Source organism: Macaca mulatta, chromosome 7 (assembly GCF_049350105.2).
Source record: "Macaca mulatta isolate MMU2019108-1 chromosome 7, T2T-MMU8v2.0, whole genome shotgun sequence".
In the NCBI taxonomy this organism is placed as follows: domain Eukaryota; kingdom Metazoa; phylum Chordata; class Mammalia; order Primates; family Cercopithecidae; genus Macaca; species Macaca mulatta.
In genome coordinates, this window is record NC_133412.1 from 109,103,371 (window position 1) to 109,116,177 (window position 12,807).

Genomic DNA, 12,807 nt, shown 5'->3' on the forward strand with positions numbered 1-12,807 from the left:
GTTTATTCCTGGGTGTAGGCCAATTAACTTTTGGAGGAACTTAGTTTATAGTTTAACCTTGAAACAAAGTTACGGCTGACAATAACAGCCCTTTCCCCTAACAAATCCCCTTCCTGCCTAGGGACTAGACTGCCTTTGCGAGATTAACAAATTAGCCACAACATTTGAAATTATTGTTTAGGAGTCATGCAGCTGGAGGCTGCAAGATTCTGAACCTCCCCAAATTGCCCCTGGGAAAACATCACTGTTGTAAAACCTAAGATTAGGGCTTGAGATATTTTGCAGGCCCTGTACTCAATGGATCAGCTGGCACCACTCAGATGGATAAATTGGCTCATGTGGTCTTATGTCCCCCACTCAGGAACTGACTCAGCACAAGAGGACAGCTTTTGCTCCCTATAATTTCATCTCCGACATGACCAATCAGCACTCCCCACTTTCCAACCCCCCTACCCACCAAATTATCCTTAAAAACCCCAATCCCTGAGTTCTTGGGGAAACTGATTTGTGTAATAATAAAACTCTATTCTCCCTTACAGCTGACTCTGCGTGAATTAAACTCTTTCTTTCTTTTTTTGAGACAGAGTCTCACTGTGTCAACCGGGCTGGAGTCTCGCTCCATCTCCCAGGTTCAAGCGATTCTCCTGCCTCAGCCTCCCGAGTAGCTGGGATTACAGGTGCCTGCCAGCCACCACACCCAGTTAATTTTTGTATTTTTAGTAGAGATGGGGTTTCACCATGTTGGCCAGGCTGGTCTCGAACTTTTGACCTCAAGTGATCCACCCGCCTCAGCCTTCCAAAGTACTGGGATTACAGGTGTGAGCCACCGTGCATGGCCTAAACTGTTTTGCTATTGCAGTTCTCCTGTCTTGATAAATCAGTTCTGTCTAGGCAGCAAACAAGGAGAACCCACTGCATGGTTACAGCAGTTTAAGAAAATAAAGTCGAGATAAAACATAGCATGATATTTAAAGAATTACTGTGTATCAGGCATTGTATAAGCTTCTAAAATACATCACTACTCTCAATCTTCAAATTATCTCATGACATGAGTAATATAGCTATCCTCATTTTACAGGTGACAAAACTGAGGCACAGAGAGATGAGGTAAGTTGCCTAAGGTCACACAGGAAGTGGCAGAACTGGGATTTAAACTTAGAAAGTCTTGCTGTAGAATATGCACTTTTGTACAGCTAACATTTAGGGAAATGCCATAGCGATACTCTGGTTGCCTTCAGCTTGGGCAGCATGGGACCAAGTCTTGCAGGGGTCCTGCATCTTGAGCAATATCCAGAATTATACAGGAACATTTGGACCTCCATGAGAGCCAACAATAGACCAGCAAGGGCAAATGACTCCAATATCTACTTCTGAATGTGTGGTGTCCCAGGCTGTCATTTCTATTAGAGATGTACTTGCCTTCCTAGGGTCATAGTGCAGTGCTTCAAGCCACACCTTCACTTTTCTACCCTGCTGTCCAACCACTGTCAGCTCCAGCCATCACCATTCTACACCATTTCACTCCGTAGCAGTTGGAATGGCTGACGATATTCCAATAATTGTCTTGGTTTTGGCGAGTGTTCCACACTCAAATATATCTGCTCTTTGTTCTCAGTGCCTCCCAGAAAATACCACCATAGATAAAAATAATGTCTAAGTCCCCACTCTTGTTTGCCTCTAGGTGTGGCCATATGACTCATGCTTGCCAGTGGCATGTGAGCAGATGGGGCCTCCCAAATCTGGGCCTTGGGACCCTGAGCATGCACTCATCCATATGCCCTCTTTCCCTTCTAGAGAGCTGGAATACAGAGGTGCCTATGACCCAGTTTTGATCAAACAGGAAAGGGCAGCACCCTAGGCTCCTCCTACTCAGAGTACGCTTCATATCCCTGCAGCCAGGCATCACCTGGAAACTTGTTAGAAATGCAGACTCTTGCCGGGCATGGTGGCTCATGCCTGTAAATTGAGCACTTTGGGAGGCCGAGGTGGGTGGATTGCTTAAGGTCAGGAGTTCAAGACAAGCCTGGTCAACATGGCAAAATCCTGTCTCTACCAAAACACACAAAATTTAGCCAGGTGTGGTGGTGCATGCCTGTAGTCCCAGCTACTCAGGAGGCTGAGGCGGGAGAATCACTTGAACCCGGGAGGTGGAAGTTGTAGTGAGCTGAGATAGCACCACTGCACTCCAGCCTGGGTGACAGAGCAAGACTCCATCTCTAAAAATAAATAAATAAATAAATAAATAAATAAATAAATTTTAAAAAGGCAGCCTCTCAAGCCCTATCCCAGACCTTAAATCAGAACCTGCATTTTTTTTAACAAGAGCTGGATGATTCACTGCACATTAAAATCTGATGAAACAACAGCATAGAAAAATCCTGGTTCTCTGAGTGATCACATGGAGCATGGCTTCCCCGATGACTGTTCCTCTCATTTTAGGAATGTTACAGCAAGAATAGCATAAACCTCTGTCGTAAGCCACTCTAATGTGGGGTCTCCTTGTTACAATGGCTTAGCCCTCATCCTAAGTAATGGTGTATCGTTATCCTGGTTTTAAGGATGAGAAAAGTGAGATTTAGAATGTGTACCTTTAGGGCTCTGACAGGAAGCAGGATTTAACTTGAGTGGTTTGAATAAAAAGATTAAGGATAGAGGGCTGGTGTTAAGGATGGAGTGCTGATGTAAGGTTTTTTCCCAGGAAGCTTGGCAGTAAAGGGAAGGAAACAAACTGGTGGCTGAAAGTCGCCTGGGGGTCAGGAACCTGAATATATTGGTGGGCAGTGAGAAAGGAGCCAGTAGAATGGAAAAGATTAAGGTTAAGGAAGTGTTTGATGGGATCCTGAAGTAGGGGAAGAACAAAAGCATGGTCTAGGCCAGGTGTGGTGGCTCACACCTGTAATCCCAGCACTTTGGGAGGCTGAGGTGAGTGAATCCCTTGAGGCCAGGAGTTCAAGACCAGCCTGGGCAACCTAGTGAAACCCCATCTCTACTAAAAATACAAAAATTACCAGTGTATGGTGGTGCACACCTGTAGTCTCAGGTACTCTGGAGGCTGAGGCAGGAGAATCGCTTGAAGCCGGAGGCAGAGGGCTGATCGTGCCACTGCACTCCAGCCTGGGTGACAGAGTGAGACTCCATCTCAAAAAAAAAAAAAAATAATAATAAGCATGGCATGAGGGGAGAGGACGTTTTCTCTGAGATAGGGGGAAGCGATAAAGATGTGTGTGGAGGTGGTCAGTGTATGATGTGTGTGTGTGCGCATGCCTGTGTGAGTGTGTATGCATGAGTGTGACTAGGCTTGAGGGAGCTCATATCTTCTTTGTGAAGTGGGAGATAAGGTCTTGTTCTGAGAGAGAAGGGGCCATTTCCTGCACTAGTTTGAGGAGACGCTGTGTGAATCAGGAAGGGAAAATGGTGAGTAGATGTGGGACAGGGCTGTGTGTAGAGTGAACATCTCGACTGCTTTAAGTCTCTTTGCTTTGTTCCTGGGCACAAGGTGGTCAAATTGGAGAATCACTCTGGTCTGGTAGGAAGTTGTAGTTTTTGATGAGGAACATCCTATATTAGATACAGTTTGGTAAAGAATTTCCTCAGAGTAAAATCTGGACAATGGCATCATATCCCGAACCAGCACATAATATTTGAGGCAGTAAAATGGCATGATCATTTCTCTGTCCTTTGGTAGAAGCTGCACCCTGGACCCGGGACTGAAGCCCATGTGTTCCCCTGGTTGCTTCGAGAGAAGGAGACTGTGTACCATAGAGTGTCCGGCTTTTGCTTCACTAACTCAAGCCCCTGTTCAGAATTCACATGTGGGAAAATTATTTGGAAAGGGCCATAACCAGAGCTGACTGCCAACAGTTGTGTGTGTTGTATGCCAGACAGCCTGGAAAGGTGGGGACTTGGCCTGGGGGACTCAAGGTGCTTGTCACCTATTCAGCAGGCTCTGGCTGGCGATACCCAGGTCCCTGAGACATTGCCATCTGATAATCATCTCCACATTAGCCGGCTTTGTTGGCTAAACCATCAGGCCAGCTGGTGGCTTCTTTTGGCAGCTGTTTCAAGAAAAGGATTTCTTTTACAGAGACAATGGATTTTTTCATCCATGTTGGGATGGATTTGGGGGTTTCTCCAACAGTGCTGAATTGTTTGTCCGACTTAAAAAAAATAAGCGAACAGGGACACATAATTTTTGACCTCTCTGTAACTTCTGACTCTAAGTCTACAGAGTTAAAGTGCTCTACTTTGTACCCGCTGTATGTAACCATTTCTGAAAAATATTTTCATGTTGGAATATCATGTTATATACAGGCAGGGGATGATTTTAGAAGCATTATTAAATGTCACAAGTTTCATAGAAAGATTTATATTCACATAATATGGCATAATGCATGAATTACTAGATATTTAATTATATAATATTTTTTATATAAATTCATTCAATACCTTTATATAAAATTTTTTACCTTTTTTTCTTAATTTCAGGAATAACATAACCAGGACTTCTTGGGAGAATAACCTTGTTCTGAACACTGTTTCTTTTTAACAGAAAAAACAAACTTGATTATCTAATCATTTATTAAATAGAAAGAAAAAAATTAAAATTTAGTTAATGGAACAATCATCTGCTTTAGGTTTGTCATATATTTCTGGCTAAGGTAGTATATTGATTTTGCTTTGGGGAAAAAACTGTTTATTAAATCTATTTTCTAGTTATAGGCAAACATAAAAAATAAGCATGCATGAAAAAAGTCCTCATAGATGTTGTTAAATGGAAAAAGCAAGTTATAAAATAATACATATAGTATGATTCCCAAACTTATAAAACAAATAAGTAATGTGTCTACATACAGATACACAGAGATGCATTTGCATGTATCTAGGTGTGGAAAAAGTAATTGGAAGTAATGCTGAGATTTTAATTTCATTTGTTATTGACTTTCTTGCATTTACTGTTTTCCCGGATGCAGGTACTTCTCATGTGTGGGCAGATGGGAGTAGGTTCTTCAAAATAAAGAGCATGATGCTTCTCAGATGAGGGTGGTAACTGAGGCCTCTTGATGAACTTAAAGTGCTGGATGTCACGTTATTTTCCAGGGGAAGATAATGATCCAAAATTAGAGGTCTAAAATAATTGAACCCTCTTGTTTTCCTCAAAATAAAAAAATGTGTATGCAATGTATTCATTTATTTCTAGTTGTTACACTGTCGGCACTATATATTTGAGGATTGGATAAAATTTACATAATCAGAAAAGAATTATTAAAAGTAAAGGAAATTTCCAAGTGATGACTACAAACAATTTGTTAACCTGTGGAAAATGTACCTGATTTTAAGTCAAACAAATCACATTCACTGCATTAACAGGTACTCTCATGAGATGATGGTTAAGGAAATAAAAATGGAGAGAGGCCAAGGACGAAATTGAACATGTGGCACACATTGCCACTGTGTGTCTCTGGCTGGTCTTACACCCATGGCAAATGTGCATGTCTTGGGGTGTGGCAAATTGTTACACAGAAGATACTTAGTGCTGAACAGATTCTGCTTTATATGGCAAGGACATTTTATTACAATCCTGGAGCCAATATAGTCTGATTTTTTGAAGACTTAAAAACACACCCACAATTTAAAACAGGCCCGAGGGATGCTCGTGGTGAGACATCAAGCCCAAGGCAATTTGTTGGCAGAATTAAATTCTGGCTAATTTCCTTAGTGCCAGAGTGTCCAGCGCTCTCATTAACTGCACTAGTTACCAGTGGAAAATTTGTCTTTCAGTGCAGGGCACTTTGCTGAAGTGGAGCCAGCCTCCTGAGAAGTGCCTGGAAGATTGGCTTGGAGTATTCTGAAGTGGTTTGGGGCTGCCCAGAGACTCATGGGCATGGTACAGTGACTCCTGCCAGGGACTCCTCTGGCCTCAGAGGTAGGTTCTGAAATGAGGACTTGTGCTCATGCCAGGCCCTGTTGCTAAGACAGCTTCTGTGTGTTATTGTGTGGGAAAAGGAGGTTCAGCTCCGTGGCCCACCTCCCAATCACTGGGAGAGGAATGTGAAAGGCAGAGCAGGGGACCTGGAGGAGGAATGCGCAGTGATGGAAGTGCAAAGGCAGGAGATGGGTCTGGAAAAGACTCCAGTCATCGTCACTTCCAGGGCAGAAGAAGCCATAGTCAAGGGTAATTGCAAATCAGGGAGCATGCAATTTATTGAGTTCAGGTATCTTGGGAAAGTGTAAAGAAGTGAGAGGATTGGGACATGAGGTAAAGATGCCAAGGTCTGCTGCAGTGAGGTGCAGGAAGGGTAAGCTGGGGTGTAATGGGTGGGAGGTAAAATCAAAATGCCTTTGGATTTACAGGTTGAGTGGTATGCAATGCAGAATTTTAGAATGTTCTCTGTGATGACTTCTGCATTTTTACTCAACAAACTCCCATTATCCTATTGTGTTTTCTGTTTGCTAATGTAATCAACAAAAGGAATGCCTTTATTAAGTGACACTCAAGTAAAGGAATGACCATATTTATCTTCAGCTTCTTTCTTTCTTTCTTTCTTTCTTTCTTTCTTTCTTTCTTTCTTTCTTTCTTTCTTTCTTTCTTTCTTTCTTTCTTTCTTTCTTTCTTTCTTCCTTTCTTTCTCTCTCTCTTTCTTTCTTTTTCTTTCTTCTTCTTTTTTTTTTTTTTTTGATGGTGTCTTGCTCAGGCTGAAGTACAGTGGCACAATCTCGGCTCACTGCAACCTCCGCCTCCCAGGTTCAACCAATTCTCATGCCTCAGGCTCCCAAGTAGCTGGGCATGCACTACCATGCCTGAGTAATTTTTGTATTTTTAGTAGAGACGGGGTTTTGTCATGTTGGCCAGGCTGGTCTTGAACTCCTGACCTCTGGTGATTCACCTGCCTCAGCCTCCCAAAGTGCTGGGATTATCGGTGAGAGCCACTGCACCTGGCTTTAACTTTAGTCTCTAAATTGACTAACAGCTTAATGCAATGAGATGGGGTGGAGATTGGGGGCTATGGGCAACTGGACTCTGGCCATATTGGAGAACATGGCTGTCAAAGAGATATGCATATCTCACCCTTCCTGTATGCTATGGTCTGAATTATGTGTTCCTCCCAAATTCACATGTTGAAACCTAATTACCAAGGTGATAGTATAAAAGATGGGGCCTTTAGGAGGTGATTAATCATGAGAGGTATGCCCTCATGAATGGGATTAGTACCCTTTTAAAGGGCTTGAGGGAGGGAATTTGGCCTCTTTTTTGCCCTCTTGCCCTTCTGCCTACTGCCTTTGAAGACACAGCGATAGGCACCATCTTGGAAGCAGAGAGCAGCCCTTACCGGACACTGAATCTGCTGGTGCCTCGATGTTGGACTTGCCAGCCTCCAGAACTGTAAGGAATAAATTTATGCTGTTTATAAATTACCCAGTCTCAGATATTTTGTTATAGCAGCACAATTGAACTAAGATACTATGGTAAAACACATGGCAGAAATACTTTGGATTTATCCTGTAGGAGTTCACCTTGGGACTATGTTTATTTTCCTTTCAAGAAGTGTTTTTCCTGGCTGGGCGTGGTGGCTCATGCCTGTAATCCCAGCACTTTGGGAGGCCGAGGCGGGCAGATCACCTGAGGTCAGGAGTTTGAGACCAGCCTGGCCAACGTGATGAAACCCCATCTCTACTGAAAATACAAAAATTAGCGGGGTGTGGTGGTGTGCACCTGTAATCCCAGCTACATAGGAGTCTGAGGCAGGAGAAGCGCTTGAACCCAGGAGGCAGAGGTTTCAGTGAGCTGAGATCATCCCACTGCACTCCAGCCTGGGTGATAAAGTAAGACTCAGTCTCAAAAAAAAAAAAAAAAAAAAAAAAAAAAGAAAAAAGTGTTTTTCCTTTTGAGAAAGGAGAGACTAAATTTATGTATTACTTCAGGCATTGGGATGATGCCATCCTGGGATGCAGGAAACTCTCAGATGAAAGAAAAAAATGGGTCAGGTGTGGTTTCTCACTCCAGTTATCCCAGCACTTCGGGAAGCTGAGGTGGCCAGATCACTTGAGGTCAGGAGTTTGAGATCAGCCTGGCCAACATGGTGAAACCCCATCTCTACAAAAAATACAAAAATTAGTTGGGTGTGGTGGCGTTTGCCTGTAGTCCCAGCTACTCAGGAGGGTGAGTCAGGAGAATCGCTCGAACCTGGGAGGCAGAGGTTGCTGTGAGCTGAGATTGCACCAGCCTGGGTGACAGAGTGAGACTCTGTCTCCAAAAAGAAGAAAATAAATAAAATAAAAAATAAAAAAATACAGGATGGTTTGAGACATGGGATATCATTGGAGCTAACAAGAGAGAGGGTATGATTAGAATACCTAGAGTACAACCGGAGAGTCACAAGAAGAATAAAAAGAAAGAAAAATTTGGAAAAGTTAAAGATTCTGCTAGGAATTGTGGTGTAGCTGTGAGAAACTGAACAAGTTAGAGTAGACTTATCAGTAGATGTCTGGAGAAGCCAAGTAGAATGATTTATTTTATATGCCTAAGAAAATGACTGCAGAAAATAAATACAGGAAATAGGAGTTAGGATAGAATAGGGAGGCGTCCTTCAAAGGATCCCCCAAGTCCACAAGTTACCAGAGAGAGCTATTTCATCTATTCTGATAGACTTGGTGTTTTAGGATGAGAAATTTCCTTGTGAATACAGCATATAGTGAGCTATGAACAGCCAGATGGTAAAATTTTAATGTTTATATACTATTTACTTATTTACTCATGCTCTGTGGTTAAAGAGGCTCACATTCTCACTTTTTGCTGTATGTTGCTTCTGTCTCTGTAATTCTTAGTGTGTTAAAATGCGACCTTTTTTCAAGATATCAGTGTCCTTGCCCCTCTAATAAGCTTCCCTAGCTCATAGGAAAGAAAGGGCAATCTTATGGCTACAGTTTTGTCTGGTGCCATTGGAGAGCATAAATGACAGTTTGGGCAAAGTATTATGAGAAGTCTTTCAGTAACGTCTAGTTTGCAGACTTAAATATAACAGAGAATTTTCTTTTTTAAAAAAGATTCCCCCAGCTCCATTAAGGTATAAATGACATAAAATGATATACATTTATTGTATACAGTGTGATGTTTTCATATATGTATATGTTGTGAAATGATTAAATCAAGTTAATTAACACATACTTAACATTTTTTTGTGGTAAGAGCATTTAAAATCTTAATTTTAAACATTCTTAATTTTAAAATATATATTATTATTAACTGCAGTCACCATACTGTACAAGAGATCTCCAAACCGTATTCATCAGATTTAACTAAAACTTTGTACCCTTTAACCAACATCTCTCCCCCACCCCCACCATCCCAGCCCCTCGCAACCACCATTCTACTCTGTGTTCCTATGACATTGACATTTTTAGATTCCACATGTAAGTGACATCATGCAGTATTTGTCTTGCTATGTCTAGCTCATTTCATTTACCATGTGCTCCAGATTCATTATGATGTTGCAAATGGCAAGATTTTTTTTTCCTTATCAGGCTGAATAGTATTCCTATGTATGTAAATGCCACATTTTCTTTATCCATTCATCCTTTGATGGACTAGATTGATTGATTCCATATCCTGGCTATTGTGAATAATGCTGCAGTGAACCTGGGAGTGCAGCTATCTCTTTGACATAACTAATTTCATTTCCTTTGGATAAATACCCAGAAGTGGGATTGCTGGATCATATGGTGGTTCTATTTTTAACTTTTTGAGGACCCTCCAAACTGTTTTCTATGATGGCTGTACTGATTTTCATTCCCTCCAACAGTGAACAAGGGCCCCCTTTTCTCCATATCCTTGCCAACAACTGTTATCTTTCATCTTTTGAATAATAGCTGTTCTAACAGGTGTGAGGTGAATATCTCATTGTGGTTTAGATTTGCATTTCTCCAATGATTAGTGATGTTGAGCATTTTTTCATAGACCTGTTGGTCATTTGTATGTCTTCTTTTGAGAAGTGTCTAATCAGATCCTTTGCCCATTTTTTGATCAAGTTGTTTTTTTCCTTGCTACTGAGTTATTTGGATTCATTATGTATAGTTACTTTGGATATTAACCCCTTATCAGATGTATGGTTGGCAAATTTGCAACATGTAACGAGCCATACAGAGCAACGTGGCATTATTGAGTAGTTCTAGGCAAGAATCTTCTGACTCCTTAGCCTGTGTCAGAGCGTGGTTCTAGGACCATCTGCATGAGAATAACCTGTTAGAAGACATATTACATGTGAAGCCTTCTTAAAAATGCAGATCCCTGGGCTCTACCCCAGGCCTGCTGAGCAAAAATTCTTGGAAGTCTCAGTAATCTGAGTTTGCGAACTTTCCAGATGATAATAATCCTCAATAAAATGTGCAGATCCCCACCTTAAGGGAAGGAAGAGGATACAGAACACCTTGCCCCCACTTGTTATTGCAGCTGGGTCTGCTCTGAATTCTCTCGGTTTTGGAGACCACATTTTATTTTTTATTTTATTTTATTTTATTTTTTTGAGAAGGAGTCTCACTTTGTCTCCCAGGCTGGAGTGCGGTGGCGCCATCTCTGCTCACTGCAAGCTCCGCCTCCCGGGTTCACGCCATTCTCCTGCCTCAGCCTCCCAGTAGCTGGGACTACAGGCGCCCGCCACCACGCCCGGCTAATTTTTTGTATTTTTAGTAGAGACGGGGTTTCACCGTATTAGCCAGGATGGTCTTGATCTCCTGACCTCGTGATCCGCCCGCCTCGGCCTCCCAAAGTGCTGGGATTACAGGCGTGAGCCACTGCGCCTGGCCTGGAGACCACATTTTAAATTCTTGCTGCCAAAGCATGGTCTTGCTACCAAAGCAACATTACCTAGGCACCTGTTAGAAATGTAGCATCTCAGGCCCCATCCCAGACATACTGAATCAGAATCTGCATTTTAACAGATGATGTGCATGCACAATTAAAGTCTGATAAGCACTGCCCCACATTATGCTAATGTCAAACAGCAGGGGAAGGATTGAGCTGGCAGGTGTAAGGGCTGAGCCCAATAGGTAACTCTCTTTTCCCTCATCTCCCAACCAACTGAGAGACAGACCCAGGAATCAGATAGATGGATGATACCAGCTTTTTTTTTTTTTTTTTTTTTTTTTTTAACTGAGAAAGGCTGTATTGGAGGACATGACTTGAGTCAAGTACAGTTATTAACTCTTCCCGGAATTGAATGTAACCTACCAAATGTCTGGCCTCTTTAGCAGCTCTACCCCACTAAGCTCTCTACACGGCCGAGACACCAGACCAGAATGCGCCCTTTCGACAGGCAGAGAGAGCCAAAGGGGAAAAGAGCTGAGTCAAGGCCGCCAAGTTCCTGCTTCCAACCCTACCAGCTGGTCACTCACGCCTAGCAATGAGGAAGCCAGGAGTCCTATCTAGGTAAGTTGTTCTGCCTGGAAACTCGAGGCCTGAGGAATGAGTGCTCTTTCCTAACATCAGATGTAAAAACTCTGAGAGCTTTTGTCTCTTTGGAGACCACGAGTTGCATTGGGCAGCCAGCTCAGCTGGCTTCAGAGTCACTGTGACATAGGGTCTCTGATGATGTCTTATGGAGTCTGGGTGAGTAGCCCCTCCGTCCTACCCAGCGACCTCTTTCCATCACATGTGGGTTCCACAGCTAGCAGGGCTGGAGGACCCCATGGAAACCCCGGTGGTGGCTGCATCTGCAGATGAACTTCTGAAGGCAGGAGCCAATTGGCGAGGTGTACGTTTTTGAGGATAGAGGGCTGCATTTCACCCCTTGCTAAGATCTTGTTACTTTAGAATCTTCCTTCAGTCTATGAAGAAGCCGCTTTCCTTCCAGGCGCAGGGTTCTCACCTCCATTACAAGAAAATGACTGAATTCAGACTGATTGCCTTAATGCCCGATGGTGTGTTGTTAGTGATATGTAAAACCAGGCATTGAACCCCAGTGTGTCTAGCATTGTCTAATCATTTAATTGGCCATAATGATTTTATTATCTGGGTTGTAAAATTGGACAATTGGCAATTTTTTCCAAGTGCTTCCAGGTTGATTATATACGTAAAGGGGAGGAGGTATATAATATCTATACACCCAGTAACTGCTTTTTCAAATTACATTCATTCCTCTTTATTTTATTTGAAAGTGTACGGAGTTCAACATAGTTCAAGGAAAGCATTGTGGTAAACAGGCAGCTTAAATGTGAGCAGTGTAAAGAGCAGCAGCTTGCAGAAATATTGCTATAGATACTAAGACCGCATCCTGCCTCGATACGGACCACACATAATTGAATCATGTTCAATAGAAGGCCATTACAAAACCGAACTTATTTGCAATGCTAATGTGGGGAAGACAGCTGTCACAGGGAATTAAATATGATCATTCAGAGCTTGAATAAATGAGGTGTCCATTATCTTCTGGCTGTGTTGCAGGCTGCCTGAAGAACACAAATAAATGATACTGTTGCAGTAACCAGCCCATGGTTTTGTCTTTTAGTCACAGAAATATGAGAGGGAGGTGGGGGCGGGAGACAGGGGTATAGAAAAAAGGCTTGGCAGATAAATATAGGCAAGAGTTTTGTGCCCCTCTCCCCAAGAAACCATGAATGCACAGACATAATCAAACTCTATTTTTGATGCCTGAAATAGATTTTAATTCTATTAAAGATTTTTGTCAAGATTCATCCTTTCTAAGACTCAAATCACAGCCAACTCACAAAGGAGGCTGAATGTTGAAAGGGTAGAGTGGGGAGTAAACAAAGCTAATCCTTTTGTCCCTTCCCCAAGGCCTTCCTTCCCATCCAAAT

General features: G+C 42.5%; 1 long non-coding RNA gene across 1 annotated transcript in view; it reads left to right on the forward strand.

Moving 5' to 3' along the window:
• The window catches only part of LOC144330239 (uncharacterized), a 46,300-nt gene extending 33,889 nt beyond the window's left edge, over positions 1–12,411 (forward strand). Inside the window, exons 5-6 of the long non-coding RNA XR_013396239.1 lie at positions 5,779–5,923; positions 11,242–12,411. This is a non-coding gene — a long non-coding RNA (uncharacterized LOC144330239). The remainder of the gene's footprint in view (positions 1–5,778; positions 5,924–11,241) is intronic.
• Positions 12,412–12,807: the final 396 nt, after the last annotated feature.